Genomic DNA, 10,619 nt, shown 5'->3' with positions numbered 1-10,619 from the left:
GGGACACCCCAGGACGGGCGGAAGTGGCACAGCACAATGTGGACGTTGGAGATGTCAGCCTTGTAAAGCAGTTCCCCTACTGGGCTAGACCTCAGAAGCAGACCATCATTCGAGAGGAGCTGAACTACATGTTGCAGCAGGGGTTAATCGAGTCCTGTCAAAGTGAGTGGTGCTCCCCAGTCACAGTGGTTCCAAAACCCAATGGGTCACATCGCTTTTGTATTGATTATCGTAAAGTCAACTCCCTTACCAAGACTGATACTTACCCACTTCCTAGAGTAGATGATTGTGTGGATGTGATAGGCAGTGCTAAGTTTATCACAAAATTAGATTTAATGAAGGGATATTGGCAAGTCCCACTCACAGAAAGGGCCCAAGAAATTTCCTGTTTTGTTGTCGATGACAGAACTTATAAATGTAAGGTCATGCCCTATGGTATGAAGAATGCTCTTGCCACCTTCCAAAGGCTGATGAATGATCTCACCAAGGATGTTGAGAACTGTGTTACTTATGACGATGTTGTTATTTTTAGCAACACCTGCGAACAACACTTGAGCCAACTCGATGCCTTGCTTCAGAGACTGTCCTCTGCTAATTTAGTGCTTAATTTAGCTAAATGTGAATTTGTGAGGGCTCGAGTGCAGTACCTAGGTTATGTGGTCGGTTTAGGCCAAGTGAGTCCACCTGATGTTAAACTTCAGGCCATAGTCAATTCCCCCCAACCCAAAAATAAGAGAGAGTTGCAACGATTCTTGGGTATGGTAGGGTACTACAGACGTTTTGTCCTGAACTTCTCTGATCTTGTGGCTCCCCTCACTGATTTGTTAAGAAAAGGAGTTAAGTATGAGTGGAAGCCAGAATGTGAGGAAGCCTATTCTAAAGTCAAAGCCATCATGTCACGTCAGCCAGTGCTTCAAGTTCCCATTTTTGATAAACCCTTTAAATTAGCTGTTGATGCCAGTTGCCTAGGGGCCGGCACAGTTTTGCTTCAGGATAATGATGAAGGCTTTGAGATGCCTGTGTGTTATTTTAGCAAAAAGTTCAATATGGCCCAGAGAAATTATTCAACTATTGAGAAAGAACTCCTTGCACTCATACTTGCCCTTCAACACTTCTCTGTATATGTTGGTCCAGGGTCAGGTGATGTTGTAGCTTACACTGATCACCACCCTCTGAAATTTTTGTTCCGATTTGAGGACAAAAATCTTAGATTGACCCGCTGGGCCCTATTTTGGCAAGCATACTCCTTTGATGTAAGACATGTAAAAGGTGTTAGCAATGTTTTAGCAGATTACCTGTCCAGAACTTGATTGTACAGTATCCAGAAATTTCCCCTTGGGAAACTTCTTCTCTCAGGAAGGGAGGTGTCACTGGCGTAGTTACCCCAGTAGCGAATGGGTGAAATAGAAGATAAGGTGATAATGAAAGGAGAGAGAAGCGAGCCATTAAGTACATAAATCTTTTTTCTTATCAGTTTTGCTGCCTATAAAGGGTGACCCTGGTCCCCAGCTGTATTTACCCAGCAGTCACTTTTGCCTTCTCAGCTGATAACACACCAGATGTTTTTCTCACAAATTAGCAGAAAGTTCCTCTTGTCCTTGAACTGTGGGTGTGACATAATGTGGGAGGAGCAAAGTTGGGATGTTTGCCAATTAGAAGCCTAAATGGCGCTTTCGTCACGTTCTTGATGGCACGCAATTGGTTCTGTGTGGAGTGTATGAGGCCCTCATTGGTAGCAGGTGCCTCTATTGTTTCTATATGGACAGAAATTATTTTTAAGAGAGCCTAGTGGTTAATTAGCTGAGAAAGGCGGAGTAAGTCTCCTTTATAAGCTCTAGGAAAGTGTGAAGAGACACATTTTGTCTCTTTTTGTACACACATCCCTGTACACATTTGTCTTATTTTGTACACACATCTCTGTACACATTTTTTGTCATTTGTACACATTTACTGTCACTTTACATTTTTGTCACATTGTGTTGCACATTTCCCCAACACTACTCAATACGTGACTTTGATTACAAAACACACTGTTTGTGCACCATTCCCCATTTTTTATTCACTCCTCCATTTACACTAGTGTGTGCATTATATCTGGATTTAACCTTCGAAGTCTCCACGTTTCCTCGAGCTTTGTGAGTACTTAGCTTCCACTGAGTGTATTCAGGTTAGGTAAGAAATAACTTTTTATATTTGTATTCTGAGGCCTATATGAATCCTCTCATTTGTAAAATGAACACTGGTTTCTTCTTTGGTTGTGTATGTTATAGTTACAGTGAAGTTAAGTTAGTTTTCTTTCAAACTTTATCTTATCCCTTTTGGTGCCTAAATTATATATATATATATATATATATATATATATATATATATATATATATATATATATATATATATACTTTTTATATTTGTATTCTGAGGCCTATATGAATCCTCTCATTTGTAAAATGAACACTGGTTTCTTCTTTGGTTGTGTATGTTATAGTTACAGTGAAGTTAAGTTAGTTTTCTTTCAAACTTTATCTTATCCCTTTTGGTGCCTAAATTATATATATATATATATATATATATATATATATATATATATATATATATATATATATATATATATATATATATATATATATATATATATATTGTTACATAGCCTATGATTTCATCATCCATTGTATAATTCTAATATACAGTATGCTGAATGTTTGATCACGATTCACCACGTGGCTTCCATAGTGACCAGCATAGAGGTAGGATTAGGGTAGAGTCGGCGTGAGAAGGCTCCGATGAAGCCAGAGAACTGTCAAACGGCCATATTGGTCAAGTCAAGAGGTCACGGCAACACCTACCTGACGAAGATTGCTGTGCACTCCTACCTCTATAGCTGTGCCCATAGAGGTAACAGTCCTAATCCTACCTCCGTGGGTGTGGCCATGAGATTATTAAGCCTTTAACACCTCCAGCTGTGTGTCCACCTGGTATTCTTCAGGGAGAATGCCAGAAACAACGTAGACTTTATTCTGCCTCTGGTTTTAGTTGTAGTTCAGCTGTGGGTGTGAGACGTTCTGTCCTAAGTTGTATCTCACCATCAAATAACCTAAGTCTCCAAAAATGCCCACCACCTGTGCCGCATTTGGGTGTAATGAAAGAGGAGATAAGAAATCTGACCCATCCATTACATTTCACTGGTGAGTATCTTTAGAGTGAATTATAATTTGTAAGTGTACATTATGTATATGACTGGAGTTAGTAAAGTCAAGCTGAATATTATGTAGAATAATAGATATAAACTTTTTTCATAATGTGCTGATGTATATTATTTTAAATCATCTATCTGTCCTCCATCCTTCATTTTACCATATGTTCTTAAATGCTTCCTTTTTTTTCATTCATTAACTACTTTCTTTTCTCCTTCCATTCATAACCTACTTTCTTCCTCATTTTTTCTGTTTGCAACTAAGAAAACACTCGCTCCTGGTCAGCGGAACCAAGTCAGACAGCTGTCAAAGGGGTCGCCGCCATGTTGGTCGAGTCAGGTCTGTCGGCCTCACTCTGACCTACCCGTGGTTAATCCCTTATGCCACCTCTACCTACTCCTACCTCTATGGTGACCAGGCTTGTGTGTTCTACCTCACTTCCCCCTTCTCCCCCTTACAGTAGAGTAAGACGTTCTACTGTTGTTCAGAGCAGGAGTGTCAACTCTTCGTCCTCTATGCCTTCATTTGCACGTCCTTCTTACAAGTTGAATCAAGCTCTGCTGGCCCTCTATATAATTAGCTCAGTCTCTGCATTAGTTGCCAATTAGATCTACTCCTCATTCTGTTCACATCTCTGTCCTCCCCTGAACAGTATATTATTATTTTTGTGAGTGCTCAAGAAGTCTCCAACCATCTAGCTGCTGTATAATTTGAGTATAAGTGTTATTACCATTTTTCTTGTACTATATAGCATAAGGCGTTAATTCGTAAGCCTGGTAAAGTTTTTACTGTCAGCCAGTATTAGTAATATTTTGTATCTGTAATAATATTATATCTTGCTTTAACTGAGCATTATTCGGTTTTCTCATTTTATCAGGGCTGACATAGATAAATTTGCTCTTGCTAAATTCGTGTTAATAGAGGCTATTGCAGTTAACCATATATGTAACCTGTTTTGCCATTACATTATCCTTATGAGTCCTGAATGTTTAGTTGTTAGTTTGAGCATTAAACTTTAACTTGTAATTTTACCTAAGTCTTTTGCTTTGAACCTGGAACTTTGCAGGACAGTAGTGATTTTAGTATTCTCACTTGAAGTGTTCATTATCTCTCTCTGTTCCGTAACATAAATTTGGCGACCTGTTATCAGGATGTTCAGGACATTATCATAAGGATATTGCTTGATTTTTTGTGACTGTGATTTATTCATATGTCTACTATTACTACTCTTGATGAAGCCAAAGATTTTTTGTCAAATGTGCAAACAGTGTGTGTTGTAGAAAACAGAACAAAGAATGAACTTAAGCTTGTTGCTCAACAATTGGGAATTGCTGTTCGCTCTCATCATTCTAAAGATCAAATTGTTGGGATGATTAATAAAAGCTTGTTTAATGTAACTCCTCCAGATGAGCAAACGCAGATTGAAATAGCTAAGTTACAGCTAGCCCTGCAGGAGGCTCGTGCTAAGGAGGCTGAGTTTCAGGCTCGTGCTAAGGAGGCTGAGTCTCAGGCTTGTGCTAAGGAGGCTGAGTCTCAGGCTAGTATTCAGGATTCACAGGCACAGGCACAGGCTCAGGCACAAATTGAACTTGCTAGGATTCAGGCAGACCATGAGTATCGCATGAAACAAGGTGGAACTGGGGGAGGCGGTGGCTGAATCGGTAGAGAGCCGGCCTGCAGTCCTGATGGACCCAGGTTCGAATCCCGGCTGGGGCAGGGAACAGTTTAAGGATTTGAATTTCATAAAAGCAGACTTTCCTGATCTACCAGATAACCCGCCGACATGTCATAAAAGTACCCCCACTAATACCAATACACCAGTCATTTATGAGACAGCCCTAGCATGTATTCAATATGGACGATGGGCGTTAGTGCCGAAGTGGTGACATGTAGAGAGGTGTATGGTATGTAGGAGGACTACTGGGCCTTGAGAGCAGGCTGTGAAGCCTATGCCCAGAAGTCGGACACATAAAAAAAAAAAAAAAAAAAATCTAGCTCTGATGATTTTGATGTGGCTAAAAATGTTAAACTTGTCCCTCCTTTTAATGAATCTGATTTAACAAAGTATTTTCAGTTGTTTGAGAGGGTAGCTACAGGTTTTAATTGGCCCAAAAAGTATTGGCCAGTACTCCTTCAAACTGTTCTCACCAGTAAAGCTCAAGTAACTTATGCATCTTTGCCTCAGGATCAATCTGATAATTATGATGTAGTTAAGAGCTTGATTCTTAAGGCCCATGAGCTTGTTCCTGAAGCCTATAGAGTAAAATTTAGGACAACTTATAAACAAGATAAGCAATCCCATGTTGAGTATGCAAAAATCAAAGAAGATCTGTTAGATCAGTGGTTAAATTCTAAGAATGTGGATTCTGATTTTGACAAATTTAAGCAGATGATTTTGCTGGAGGACTTCAAAAGGTGTATTAATAATGATGTAAGCCTATATCTTGATGAGAAAAGAATAGATAATTTGTCTGATGCTGCAGTTTTAGCTGATGAATATGTTCTCACTCACAAGAGATGTTCTAGAGAAAAAAAGGAAAGCTGAGAGTAAGTACGTTGCCTCTACTCAGAGTACAGGTAACAGGAAAGACAATAAAGATGATGTTTCTCAGGAAGTAAATACCAGCTTCACCTCTAGATTTCAGAAAAGTAAATGTACTTATTGTAGTAAGCTTGCTCATACTCCGGAGAAATGTTTCATGAGACAGCGTGATGTGAACAAAAAGGAGTCTTTAAATATTCAGTCAATTGGTCTAGTGTCCACCCTTGAGAGTTCCCAGAATTCTTTAACCGAGTTAACTGAACCTGCTTTGAGGGGTAAATTAAATTCTCATGATGAAGCTCCTCTTTTGAGCAGTAACGTGGGTGACACTCTCAAGAGTTCATGTGCTACTTTCCTGTCTGATGGTTTTGTCAGTCCTCTGGACAGTAATGACAGGAAATCAGTTAAAATATATCGTGATACAGGTGCCTGTCAATCCCTTATGCTGACCAGTGTTCTAGGTCCTAATGTTAATTCCTCCGATGAAACTGTAATCTTACAAGGTGTAGGGAATAATTACATCTCTGTCCCTCTGTGCAGAGTGAATTTAGAGTCTGGTTTTGTTAATGGATCCGTTATGGTTGGGTTGGTTGAGACACTCCCAATGTCAGGTGTAACTTTCTTACTTGGCAATGATATTGGTGGAAGTCAAGTGTGTCCAGCTCCTCAGTTGTCTAGTGAACCAGTGACTGCAACCCAGGATTGTGATGTCCCTGATGTGTTCTCTGCATGTGCTGTCACTAGGGCTAAGTCTAAAGATACTGGTGACTTAGAGGATAATGATGATGATGTTATCCTAGCTGACACTTTTCTTGCTAATTTGGACCACTCACCAGATGAGGCAGTACCCCGTAGTGTTGATAATTTGTCTCGACAAGAGTGGGTTGAGTTGCAGGTTGCTGACCCTGAGTTGAAAGGTCTAGCTTACTTTGTTTGCAGTGAGGAAGAGTCAACTGGTGCTTCTACTTGTTATTTTATAAAAGTCAGGAGTACTTATGAGAAAGTGGAGACCCCCCAACAGCATCAGCAGACTGTGAATGGGAGGTTGTACATCAAGTTGTCATCCCTCGTGTTTGTAGGCAGGATATCATTAGAGTGGCGTATGATTCCAGTTTGGCAGGACACCTTGGAGTGAGGAAGACTGTGGCACACATTTTGAAGCACTTCTACTGGCCAGGTATCTTCAGAGATGTTTCCTGGTATTGTAAGTCTTGTCACACCTGTCAAGTTGTGGGGAAGTGTAATCAGACCGACAAGGTTGCACCTCTAGTTCCCATTCCTCCTTTTGAGGCGCCATTCACCCGTGTGTTGGTGGATATTGTGGGCCCTCTTCCTAAGACTTCTTCAGGATTTTCTTATGTGTTGACCCTGATTGATATGGCTACTTGTTATCCTGAAGCCATTCCACTTAGAAATATCTCAGCAAAGAACGTGGTTAAGGAAATGCTAGGGTTCTTCACCAAGTTTGGTCTGCCCAAGGAGGTACAGTCAGACCGGGGAAGTAATTTCATGTCAAATGTTTTCAAGCAGTCTCTGAAAGAGTTGGGCATCACCCAGATCACGTCTTCAGCTTACCATCCCCAGACCCAAGGAGCATTGGAGAGATATCATCAAACACTCAAATCGATGCTCAAGAAATACTGTTTGGAACATAAGAAAGACTGGGATAAAGGTCTTCCATTCGTTGTATTTGCCGCAAGAGAATCTCCAAATGAATCACTGGGCTTCTCACCCTTTGAACTACTGTTTGGCCATGAAGTAAGAGGACCCCTTAAGCTACTCAAGGAATGCTGGCTGTCGGAGGAAGATGACGTCAACCTGCTGGAGTATGTGATGAAGTTCAAAGAACGGCTGTCCACTGCTTTACAGCTGGCGAGAGAGAATTTAGGAGCTGCTCAGGAGAAGATGAAGACTTGGTATGATAAGAAATCCAGGTTACGCCACTTTCAACCAGGAGATCAGGTTTTGATTCTGCTACCGGTGCATGGGCAACCTCTTCAAGCCAAGTTTAGTGGTCCTTATTTCGTGGAGGAGAAACTCAGTGATGTCAACTACATCATCGCCACACCAGATCGTAGAAAGAACAAGCAACTTTTGTCACATCAACATGCTAAAGTTATATCAAAGGCGGGACGAAAATAACCCAGTCTGCACAGTAGCTGTTCCACCCAAGTCTGGAAGTGAAGCTCTCCCATGCAGTATGAACCTGAGTGATAGTTTGGGGAAGAATCCTGTTATCATGAATGATCTCCAGACTAAGCTTTCTCATCTAGCTCCCAAGGAAAAGCAGGAGTTTTCGGCATTACTGCAGGAGTACCCGCAAGTGTTCCGTGACACTCCAGGAAGAACCACTGTGTTGATGCATGATGTCGATGTTGGAGACGCAAAGCCAATTAAATTGCCTCCTTACCGTATGAACCCAGTGAAAGTTCCTCTCATGCAGAAGGAGCTTGGCTACCTGTTGGACCACAAGATGATTGAGCCCTGTCAGAGTGAGTGGAGTTCTCCTGTCACTCTAGTCTCTAAGCCAGGTGGGTCACAGCGGCTTTGCATCGACTACAGGTTGTTAATCAGATAACTAAAACAAACACCCTCTCCCTCGCGTGGAAGATTGAATAGACAAGATCGGAAAGGCTAGGTACATAAGTAAGTTTGATTTGTTAAAGGGATACTGGCAAGTACGTATGACTGAACGTGCTAGGGAGATCTCATGTTTTGTAACACTAGGAAAGACTTTTGCATGTTCTGTAATGTCATATGGTATGAAGAATGCACCAGCCACTTTTCAGAAACTCATGAATGTTGTAACAGAGGGTTTGGCAGGGTGTGTTGTTTATATTGATGATGTATTAATCTTCAGTGACAACTGGAAAGTTCACCTATATAATGTCAGTAAATTTCTTGAGCGTTTGGTTCAGGCTAATCTTGTAGCTAATTTATCAAAGTGTGGGTTTGGTCAAGCTAAAGTTCAGTACCTTGGGTACGTAATTGGTGATGGACACGTTGCACCACCAGGAGCTAAGGTTCAGGTTATAAGTGATCTTCCCAGACCTAAAAGTAAGAAAGAGCTACAAAGATTTTTGGGAATGGTAGGTTATTACAGGAGATTTGTTCTTAACTTTTCATTTCTTGTATCACCACTTACAGACCTACTGAAAAAGGGAGTTAAATTTGTCTGGACCAATAACTGTGAATCCTCTTTTAGTAAACTTAAAGCTATCCTATTAAGTCAGCCAGTGCTCGCTACCCCAAATTTCGCTAAGCCTTTTAAGATGGCTGTTGACGCAAGTGATACAGGAGCTTGGGCTGTTTTGCTGCAAGAGGATCATCAGGGTAATGAACACCCTGTATTTTATTACAGTAAGAAGTTCGCTCCACCTCAAAAGAACTACTCAACTATTGAGAAAGAGCTTTTGGCCTTGATTTTGGGTTTACAGCATTTTTATTTTATTTGTGTTCTGGTTTTGACCCCATAGTCATTTATACCGATTACAACCCACTGAAATTCCTTAGTAAGTTTAAAGATAAAAATCAGAGATTGACAAGATGGAGTCTACTTCTTCAGGAGTATTCATTAGACATACAACATGTCAAGGGGAAAGAAAATGTTATTGCAGTTTGCTTATCTAGACTTTAGTCAGATTGCTTTAGAGTAATAAGAAATTTCCCTTGTAAATTTCTTTTTCTTTGTGGGGAGGTGTTACATAGCCTATGATTTCATCATCCTTTGTATAATTCTAATGTACAGTATGCTGCATGTTTGATGACGATTCGCCACGTGACTTTCATGGTGACCAGGCTTGCGTGTTCTACCTCACTCCCCCCTTCTCCCCCTTATAGTAGAGTAAGTCGTTCTTTCTGTTGTTCAGAGCAGGAGTGTCAACTCTTCGTCCTCTATGCCTTCATTTGCGCGTCCTTCTTACAAGTTGAATCAAGCTCTGCTGGCCCCCTATATAATGAGCTCAGTCTCTGCATTAGTTGCCACTTAGATCTACTCCTCATTCTGTTCACATCTCTGTCCTCCCCTGAACAGTATATTATTATTTTTGTGAGTGCTCAGGAAGTCTCCAACCATCTAGCTGCTGTATAATTTGAGTATAAGTGTTATTACCATTTTTCTTGTACTGTATAGCATAAGGCGTTAATTCGTAAGCCTGGTAAAATTTTTACTGTCAGCCAGTATTAGTAATATTTTGTATCTATATCTAGGTTTAACTGAGCATTGTCCGGTTTTCTCATTTTATCAGGCTGAGTCAGGCTGACTTAGATAAATTTGCTCTTGCTCAATTCGTGTTAATAGAGGCTATTGCAGTTAACCATATATGTAACATGTTTTGCCATTACATTATCCTTATGAGTCCTGAATGTTTAGTTGTTAGTTTGAGCATTAAACTTTAACTTGTAATTTTACCTAAGTCTTTTGTTTTGAACCTGGAACTTTACGGGACAGTAGTGATTTTAGTATTCTCACTTGAAGTGTTCATTATCTCTCTCTGTTCCGTAACAATATATATATATATATATATATATATATATATATATAATATATATATAGCCAACGGCCATACCACGTTGAGTACACTGCTTCCCGTCCGATCAGCGAAGTTAAGCAACGTTGGGTCTGGTTAGTACTTGGATGGGTGACCGCCTGGGAACACCAGATGCTCTTGGCATCCCTATGTGTCAAATGGGGTTGGTGGAGGATTAGTGCCCCTCCCTGTAAAACAATTAACTCTAAGCCGTTGGCCACCCCGTTTGGGATACATGGCGTCTGGCAATGAATGAATGAACATATATATATATATCTACCCTGGGGAATGGGGGATAGAATACTTCCCCAGTATTCCCGGCTTGTCGTATGAGCCGACTAAAAGGGACACTTTTATCTA

General features: G+C 40.5%; 1 non-coding gene across 1 annotated transcript; it reads left to right on the top strand.

Annotated features, from left to right (window-relative positions):
* Window positions 1-10,284: 10,284 nt before the first annotated feature.
* LOC145406538 (5S ribosomal RNA) lies at window positions 10,285-10,403 on the top strand. Its single transcript, XR_013898561.1, has one exon. It is a non-coding gene; the product is annotated as a 5S ribosomal RNA (ribosomal RNA).
* Window positions 10,404-10,619: the final 216 nt, after the last annotated feature.

The sequence above is a fragment of the Coenobita brevimanus genome, chromosome 70 (genome assembly GCF_032717465.1).
Source record: "Coenobita brevimanus isolate Jiangsu-jjx chromosome 70, ASM3271746v2, whole genome shotgun sequence".
NCBI lineage: Eukaryota > Metazoa > Arthropoda > Malacostraca > Decapoda > Coenobitidae > Coenobita > Coenobita brevimanus.
This window is presented reverse-complemented; position numbering and strand designations above follow the sequence as displayed.